General features: G+C 42.7%; 1 long non-coding RNA gene across 1 annotated transcript; it reads left to right on the forward strand.

The window, feature by feature from the left end:
• The first annotated feature begins 2,929 nt into the window (after positions 1–2,929).
• LOC109163286 lies at positions 2,930–3,422 on the forward strand. The gene is made up of 3 exons (XR_002051242.1): positions 2,930–2,968; positions 3,143–3,192; positions 3,341–3,422. It is a non-coding gene; the product is annotated as an uncharacterized LOC109163286 (long non-coding RNA).
• The last annotated feature ends 6,719 nt before the right edge of the window (positions 3,423–10,141 follow it).

Genomic DNA, 10,141 nt, shown 5'->3' on the forward strand with positions numbered 1-10,141 from the left:
AATCTCGATGATTTTCGGAGGATGTTTAATCTTGTTGAATCGAATTTGAGGGTAGAAAATCATGTGCATGATGTCAATGCCATTTGGGCCGAGGTACGCAATGCAAACGCACCGCTATCTCCGAAGGTTAATGGTAACAAAAGAGATTTGAAGAAGGATTATGGATTGTTGTTGGATATTGTTCATAAATGTGTAGAATCCCGGTATCATTGCCGTGACAAGTTGTCAAAAGAAAAATTGTTGATTATGGACATTATTTTGAACAATGTTTGTGTGTATTGGGGTGCCTTTATGTTTGGAAGGTTGTGTGAGTCTTTAAGGAAGACCAAGCCTTTGGTGGATGGATGGTTTCAACAGGAGATCGGTTACGGGTTTGCCGTTGGTGAGATTTTGAGAACCAAAAATGTCACCCTTACCAAAGCCAAGCATATTACAAACCATAGCTACCTCTTTCGGCCACCCAACTCCAATGAACCTAAAAATCCCTCCTTACCCTCAAGCCTACCAAAATCCACCCGAAAAAAGAAAATTGCCCAACCCCTTCCAAAACCTTAAACAATATATCCGAGAACCAAGCCAGGAAGGTTCAAACACCCATGCCGTCCGATCCAACGAAGAACAATCAAGCCACCCAATCTCAAGACCCTTAACCACTCAAAACACGAACCCAATTATCTTTGAGAGCCACGGCTTTGTTGAGGAAAATAGAGTTAAAGTCGATGTTGTTGTGAATGATCAAGTTGAAGTTGGAAGTGATGATGAAATATCAACAATTGGGGCGGATAGTGCACTTTTGGAGGAGTATAAAAGAGCACTAGAATGGAGAGCATGGAGATTAAGGGATCACAACTTGCTAGCCGAATCAATAGGGCCGAATACCTTGGAAAGGGAAGAAATGGTGTTGAATTGGTTGGGCACACGTGATCTTGCTAGAGCTACCCGGCTTTCGGTGATTAATTCTTGCTTCTTGACCATGCTCGCTAAGAAGAAGAGAACCGAAAAGGGAGTGATGGTTGAAGCCACAACCGAAGTGCCTATAGGTGAATTTGATCCGAATGATATTCGCCGTGTCACCACTATGTCTTTAGAGGATACCCGAAGAGGACCCGGAGAGGGATCTTTGGCGAGAAATGATGGTGTAGAGATCGTGGCATTTGATCCATATCCTGCGAATTTTGGAGATGAAAATTTGAATGAAAATTTGAGCTTTGAATCTTACTTTCCAGTTTCCACATCCCGTAACGGAGGTTACAGAGTCTATTCGGGAAGAAGGAAATGCACCAAGTCAAGGGGTTTCTTTGAACTTGGATGAAACAAGGAATTTGCCATCTTCCTATGAGTTTTATGACCAAGAACTTCCAAGAAATAGATCAACATTGCTTCTTTGCTACAACACCGAGGAAGCCGAACCCAACCTTGTTGATACAATGATTACCACACCAAGAGATGATTTTGCACACCCTTTGCCAATTCCAACCCCACCCGTGCAACATGAACCCTTGATCGATACTCAAGCCTTAAGAGAAGAGATTGTTGGAGATGTTAAAGCCATTGTACAAGAATCTACGGGTGGATTGAGAACAAAGGTGGAGGCAATGGACACAAAACTTGATGATTATCACAAGGAGATGGTGGATCGTACTCAACAATTGTTTAATAGGCAAGGCCTATTAAAAACCAAAATTGACACGGCCAAAGATGAATTGAAGAAAGATGTGATGAAGTTGTTCAATGAAATGGGAAAGCATGGGTCCGATACTACGTCGAGGCTCAAACTTTTGGAACAACAAGTGCAAGGTTTACTAACTCAATCGCGTATTCACATGGATCTTCTAGAGGGAGTGCGTGACAAGCAAGATTCTTCCACCAAGAGCTTTCAACAATTCATAGATGCTGCCGAAAAGGGGGAAGGATTGTCACGTCATTTTGTGCCACAAGCTTATGCATACACACAACCAAGAGCTCCAAGAGGACCAATAGTTGAACTAATCATAAGAGATGGAATAATTTGGGAAACTGGTTGGTTTAATTGCAGATCTCGTGGATGGAAAAGTTTGTCCAGAAGGGAACTGAAATTATTGCTCCTGTTCCAATGGCTCCACCGGGAACTACAGGGCTGGGAGGCTTTGAAGTTCCATCATCTAAAGGAGTTCTTCGGTCTGATGCAAGCAAATTAAATGTTGGTGTCTTTCATCTTGTCCCAAGCTTGGGGGTTTTTCCAATCTTGGCAAACCCCAAAATGTATGCCAAGTTGATTCCGTCATCTCAAATTTCCTTTAAGATTCTTCTCGTCATACATATACAGAATATGTGCACATCCAACGCATCCTGATTAATTTGTGCCTTCAATTTCTATTTACTTTCTCATGTTTTGTTGATCACATGCTTCTTGCACATTATTAAATTGTGCATGCATTATTTCTTTTACATTTTGTATCTCGTGCCTTTTCCTTTGAGTGTACTTTGTGTTTGTTGAATTTGAAGTGATCTCATTACTTTTTTTATCCCTCTTTATTATCTGTTTCCTCTTGGTTATTACTGACATACAAATATAGGATGTGTTTCTTCACACTAATTCTCTAGAATTCTTCAAGGTCTTACAAAATATTTGAGTGTACTGATGCTGGATATGTACTTCTACCCATTACTGACAAGATTACCTGATTCTTGGTTACATGATTTTTACAGTGAGTGGAAGAAGAATGCTATCTGGCACTCTGTATCTAGTTCTGGTTGAACAAACACTTGTCGACTTCTTACTGTATCCAAGGTGCTCTTATTATATGATTTCTTTTTCTATCTTGCTTACTATGAACTAAGATTTTCTTAAGGTAGCAATCATTCTGTTTCTGTTATTTTCAAGAATTAGCAATTGTACAGATATTTCTTTAACTAAATTTGACTCTTTAAAAATTATTTACAGATATGAACCTAACACTGTAGACCTGTCCGATCTTAGTGAGCTAGGGTAAGTTCTGTTTACTGAAACTTGATAATGATACTGATTGTGTTTGTCAAAGCTTATGGTTATGTTTGCCAATTATGATTATGAAGATTAAAGAGACATATCAAGTTTTCTTAAGTCTTAACAAAGAATTGTTTCCTCAATTCTTCTCTTATGTTGAATACTCATTTGTTGCAGGTAACTGGTTGACTGTATTATCTGAACATCTGCCAGACCCTGTTGATAAGGTAAAAGATGAATTTGTTTGGTTCAGGAATATAATTATTGGGGTGAACTTCTATCTTACTTTTTATGTTTTTATGGGCTTTATTACTTATCTGTGACATGGTATATGTTTGGTAATGATTTTAAATCAGCTTAATGTTAAATATTCAGGCAGTGGCTAGTGAGGGTGGCACTGAAGATGCAAAAAGAAGGGGTGATGCGTTTGCTCGGGCATTTCAGCACATTTGGCAAGGTAGTATGTTTTAGTAATCAAATTGTTCTTACATAACTCTTATAAAAATCATTTCCCCATAGTATGATACTTTTTTATACTAAAATTTTAACTGATTGCACCATTTTTAAGTTAAGTGAAGGATGTAGTTCATGGATTGATTTATGAGTACAATATTTGGATTGTGATACTTTGTATTAAAATTTTTTGCTACTCTTGATTGTCATACTTTATTTTTCTCTAAGAGATCATATGCTTTGTGAACAGAGTTCAATTTGGATTATTTACCGGCAAGAACACATGAAATGTGTATATGCTTTTCATTAAATATATTACCAACTTGCAAAAAGGAATATATACATATATATATATATATATATATATATATATATATATATATATATATATATATATATATATATATATATATATATATCACTATAGAGGGGTTCCTCTCTGTGGTGAAATGATTTTTTTTTATTGACTACGTCAAATTTTCCGACCACCAAAGTGGTTGGAAAATCCGGACCTGCCCGACTATTATACTGGCCATTTTTTCCGACGGCCTTAGAAAAGTGGTCGCTATTTTACACCACTTCTTTAGTGGTCGGAAATAGCGAAGGGGATTTTTCCGGATACCCAAATTGGTCGGAAAAGTGGTCGGAACAGACATTTCCGACCGAATTAAGGCTATTTCCGACAACTTTTAGGTGGTCGGAAATCTGCTGATTTCCAGCAGCATATATATATATATATATATATATATATATATATATATATATAACATTCTTTTATATTAATAATGAGATGTGTAACTAATAATGTGTTTTCTATTCAAATTATTTTATCAAATTAATTATGTTTCATATTTTGTTATGAATATTTTTATAAAGTTTCGATGTGTTTTATTTTTCGTCTATATCCAATAATATTTATAACTATATTTCTTAGATAATTTATTTATTTATTTTTTAAATTATATCTTTTGTTTTAATGTTTCGCCTTTATTGAAAAAATTTTCTGAATCCGTCTCTATTTCTTCGCCCCCCTCCATCGAATTTCTAACTTCGTCCCTGATAACGATCAGTTCCTCATTTTTGCTGTAGCTGTTTTCTTCTGGCAAAATGTGTTACAAGACAAGTATTTATAGAGGGAGGTCACGCCACGGGATGGCTGGGTATTTTGTTTTGTTTGTTACTTTTTTTTCTTTGTTTGTTAGTTTGTCATTGAAGGTTTCAAAGGTCATAGTCCAAACACTAAAACATTACTCCGTGTTATTATTAATTATTATTATTATTATTATTATTATTTATTATTGATGGAATTAATTAAACCGGGGGTCCGACTTAACTAACCCGAATAAGAGTACGAATAATAAATAAATGGTACGAATGATATAGCCAAGGCCGTGAGACCGTAGATTGTATTAAATGCCGTAGAATTGGCTACTACAGTAGTATTTTAGGGCAAAGTATGTAGGAAATTTAGATCGTGTCCTAACTAGACAGGGTGGGGGGTTTTTATACAACCCCCGCCCCTAACCGCCACCCCCCAAAGCGGGGGGTGGTTAGATCCGAGTTGACCGCGCCCGGTCTCGCGACCGGGCCGTGCCGTGGGGCCAGGCCGAGCCCGTCATGGGCTCGGGCTGAACCCATTTGGAGGTCGGCCCGGCCTCCGACGTGGCCCGTGCGGGGGCCACGTGGCGAGGCCCCGTCCGGGACGGGTACGTGGCGCCGCCCCGGGACCCGTTCTTGTCCGCGCCCTCGGGTCGGTGCGGGTCGGTTCCTGATATATCCGTCATCAGTCCCCCACTCTCCGAGCTGCAAGTAATCGTCAGTGAAGGAGAGTAGATGCTCTGGCCGACCTAACAAAATGCCGACCCCGAGACGCCTGCGTCCCTGCGTTATAGGTGCCGTCCAGGTGTACTTCTCGCGATAATGATGAAAAACTCCATCCGGAATACGAATCCATCTGTTAGGACACATACACAGTAGAGTCCTCTTAGGTTTTGATCATCTCCTTCAAGTCAACCAATCACATCTATCTCTTCACCTTCACCCCCCCCCCCCCCCCCTTTTTTTGAATTTTGAATTTCAAAACTTCCCCCTCTTCATCTCCCTCTCTCCTATATAAACCCCTTCTCCCCTCTTATTCTACACTTTCACCATCAACCTCACACTCCTCCCCCCCCTCCCCCCCTCCACCGGATTCCGGCGACCCCACGGCGGCGACTTCCGGCGAGCCATCACCGGATTCCGGCGAGCCCGCGGAAACACCGTCCTCCAACTACCCCGTCGCCGAGCCTTAGGCCCGAGCTTGGTACGCCCCTCTCTCCTCTCTCTTTCCCTTTTTTTTTTTTTTTTTTTTTTTTTTTTTTTTTTTTTTTTTGCTTCGCACCACCCTGCCGCCGCCGCGACGCCGCTGCTTCGCCATGATGCCGCTGCTCTGTCGCGGCGGCGCTGTCGCGCCACTGCCACGGGGGCGGCTCGCCGGCCTTGCTCCCGTGGTCCCCGGCCGACCCCCCGGGCTCGGGCCACGGCGAGGGCGGTAACGGCCGTCCCCCATTGCCGGGGACGCGCCTCCCCTCGGCGACGGGTCACGCCGACCTCGGTCGCCGAGGCCGTGCCGGCCGGCCTGTCCTGCCGACCTTGACCTCGGCCTAGGGTCGAGGTCCTCCAAACTGCCTCCTCTTTTTTTTTTTTTTTTTTTTTTTTTTTTTTTTTTTTGAGCAGCTCCGGCCACAGCGTGGGCACGCCGGCGCCGGGCCGGGCTCCGCCGACCTTGCCCGCCGAGGCCGTGCCGGCCCGACCGCGGGCCTGGGCCGGGGTCTTTAAAGACCACCCTCTTTTTTTTTTTTTTTTTTTTTCTTTTATGGCTCAAGCATGCCCCGTTCTTATACCCCTTCTCTTTTATCTCGTAGGTTTAGTCGGTGCATGTACACTTCTTCTCGTTCCTTAGACGATTTTTTGGACTCCGTAGACACTCACATCCTTCCCATGGACGAAACCAGCGACCCCCCCACTCTTTTTCCCGCCCATTCCCCCTCTGGGGAGGTCACCATGCCATACGAGGGTCTGTTGGACGCCCATCCTCCCGTCATGGAGGACCCCTTTGCGGTCCCGTACGAGGATCCTGTCCAGTACACCCCTCTAGAGACACTCGTCGCGGCCTCGACTTTGGCTCGGACCTCCGTGCAGGAGTTTGAGGAGGCCGAACGCTATGTTGGGTCTGCGGGCGAGGTACGCCTGCCTTCCCTGTCGGGGAATGTCACCGAGCCTCCGACACCCCTCTTCTTCGGGATTCACATGTAGTCCCTGTACCTCGGTTTTCGCTTCCCTATCCATCCCTTCGTCGAATCCTTTCTCAACCACTACGGCATCGCACCCGGGCAGTTGGTACCGAATGCCCATTACTTACTTCTTGCCTTCCTGCTTCGCTGCCACACCATTCGTGTCGAGCCCTACATGGATCTCTTCCAGAGTTTGTTTCAAGTCACCTCGTCCTCCGGCCAGGCCAGTAAGGGGTTCGTGGGCATAGCGGCCCGGGCGCGTATGAAGACGTTCCATGACTTCAATCAGACCAACAGAGATTGGAAACTGCACTTCGTCTTCGTCTCGGTCGGCGATCGTCGCCCGTTCCTATCTTGGAACAACAGGTTTGTGCGCCACAGGGCCCCGCTCCAGACGGCCGCTCTAGCCCGGGACGTCCATGCCTTCCGGGGCGATCGGGGAGAGATTATCATTGGCGAGATGATTACGCCGGAGAACATGCGTAGTCTGGGCTTTGTGTCGGATGGGCCGCTACCGCCTCGTATTCGCCTGCGCCTTCTGTGTACGCCCCAGTCGGATGCACGTCCCTTGATCGAGTTGTCGGACGATGAGCCCCCAGAGCAGTCCCCGGGATCCTCGGGTTCTTCGGGCGAGGTTTTTGCCGAGCCCAGGTCCTCCGGGTCCGCTGTCGGCCCTTCGCGTGCCTCTACTCGTGGTTTGTTCCCCTTTCCTTCACTGGCCCGTCGTTTGTACATATGGCTTATGGATTAACCCTTGCTTGTCTCCTTTTGCAGCGAGATCTCCCATCATGTCTTCGTTCCGTGAGCGCCTTGAGCGCGTCGTGGCGCGTGGCCCTATTGCGAAGAGACAGAAGGTTACCGCGCAGTCTGGCGCCCCCCCTTCTGAGCCTGGTGCGCCCCCACCGGGAGGGACGCGGCCGCAGGCGAGTCGCCCCCCTGTACCGCCGGCTGTACCGCCCCCGCCGCCGCCTGCCGATCACACGACGCGGAGCTTGCCCGCTATCGTTCGAGAGGCCCTCCGTACCATCGAGGTATGTATTCTTGCTTGTGATTTCCTTTATTGCACTTAGTCCTCGATGTTGCTTTGTTATGATTGTGTCTCTTCTCAGGGTTGGGCCGTGGCCCTTGTCGAGGATGAGCAGGGTCGCGCTCGCGAGCTGGTGCGACTTTGGAAGCCGAGACCAGGCGGGCCGATGAGGCGGTCAGGCGTGACGCCGAGTCCCGGAAGGCCTTGGAGGTGGAGCGGAAGAGGCATGCGGAGGAGCTTGGACAGGTCATCCCCGCCTACAAGAAGTCTGATGAGTTCGAGCGAGATACCGAGGAGTATGTCCGTGGGCGCAGCGGCGACATAGTCACCTCGTGGCTAGCTAGCGACGCTGGGAAGGAGACGATTGCGGAGGAGAGTGCTATGGCCTTCCAGGTGGGCCGGTATGCTATGCAGCAGGAGATCTACACCGCCCTTCGTCAGAAAGGAAATGCCTTCGACTCGGTCACCCTCAAGCTGCCGGCCGAGATGGAGAACCCCGAGCCAGTAACCCCTGCGCGGGCTTCTCACTATCACCCCTTGATCGCGCCGACGAGCCTGTGGAGTTGGTGGCCTCCTCGGGAGTTGTTTCACCCAATTTGCTAAGCGTTCACGTCCCCGACCTGGATGAGGGACCCGAGGGAGTGACCGTCGCCGTTGCGCCGTCGACCTAGCTGCCACTTGCCATCGCACCGGGTTCGGACGAGCAGCCCTGATTATGCTTGTTTTAGCTTATTCCCTATTTTGTGTATCCGGGCATAGACTTTGTATGATTATGTCAGAAATTCAAAATGAGATGTGTTGAGTATGTCCACGAAGTGTAGATGTGTTGAGCAATCATTATTGTATGGACCATGGTCCATACAAATTGTGTAGATCATATTTTGTATACTGTACAATAATGTACATTCAATATAAAAATAATGTACATTCAATATAAAAATAATGTACATTATATTTAGGGGATGTACATTATTTGTATATTAAGTGTACATTATATTTTATAATATACATTCAGTACAAAAATAATGTACATTTAGTATATTAAAAATGTACTTTTTGTTATGGTGCATACAACACTGTATGGACCATGGTCCACGCAAGAATTTGCCATGTGTTGAGTGATGGATGTAAATTAAAATTTAAGGCCGGGCTGCTTATCAATTGAAAATTTTATCCAATTTTTTTTATTGGAGAACAAAAAATAGAAAACTTGATTACTACCATTTTTGATTTTGAAAATTAAAAATATTTTCAATTTTTTAGAAAACTTGAGAATTCTAAAAAACTATTTTCTAAATGAAAAATATTTTCGAAATGAATAATATCTATTTTGGCTATATATCACTACAACCACATTTTTACCATTATCTACTTACGAATCAGAGTACATATTTACATATTTATTTATTACATTGATTACATTAATTATCATTTTCTTTTATTTATCATCATTTTCTATCTTTTCTACTTGCATTTACGTATATAAACATAACTTATTTGCTTAAGCTTAAAGGTAGACATTATTCACATTATCACAATTAAAATTTGAACTCTACACTAATTTTTAGATTTTGATTGAACTCAATATATTATTGGTTCAGATATTTTTAGTTATGTTATATCGTAATATAAGTTAGATCCAGATATCTGATATTAAAATTTCACATATATTAAACTTCAAAATAGAAAGGTTCACACTTGTGTGAGACCATCTCATGGATCTTTATCCGTGAGACGGGTCGAATTGGGTCAGGTTAATATGTAAATGTAATATTTATACTAGCAAATGTAATACAAATCAAGAATTAATTTTTTTTTTTTTACGGAAAACATAATACTTTTGAGGACAAATGTTTTATTTAATATTTTTTCTCAAAAGTATTACATTTTCTCATATGAATAATAAACATTTTATTCCTGATTTAGTAATACATTTGATAGTATAAGTATTATATTTTATCTTGACCCGACCCGTCTCATGGATGTACATGAGACAGTCTCACACAAGTTTTTGCCAAGTAAAAAGTATATATTTACATTTAACTCAAATGAATATATCCAAAAATATTTTAAATATTTACTAAAAAACATTAATATGATCTCAACTTAATTTTAAGTGAACTTAATAGGTTATTGGCTTGGATATATTTTTAGTTATGTTATATAATATGGATAAGTCTGATATGGTAAAACACTAAAACATTATTATTATTATTATTATTATTATTATTATTATTATTATTATTATTATTATTATTATTATTTATTTATTTATTTATTTTATTGTATGATTACATAGAGAGTCAAAATGAGATGTGTTGATTAAGTCCATCAAAGTCTAGGTGTGTTGAGTGATGTATGTAAAGTTTAAATGTGTAACACACAACTATACATTTCTTTAAGAAAAATAAAATTACATTTTTT

The sequence above is a fragment of the Ipomoea nil genome, unplaced genomic scaffold (assembly GCF_001879475.1).
Source record: "Ipomoea nil cultivar Tokyo-kokei standard unplaced genomic scaffold, Asagao_1.1 scaffold3016, whole genome shotgun sequence".
NCBI lineage: Eukaryota > Viridiplantae > Streptophyta > Magnoliopsida > Solanales > Convolvulaceae > Ipomoea > Ipomoea nil.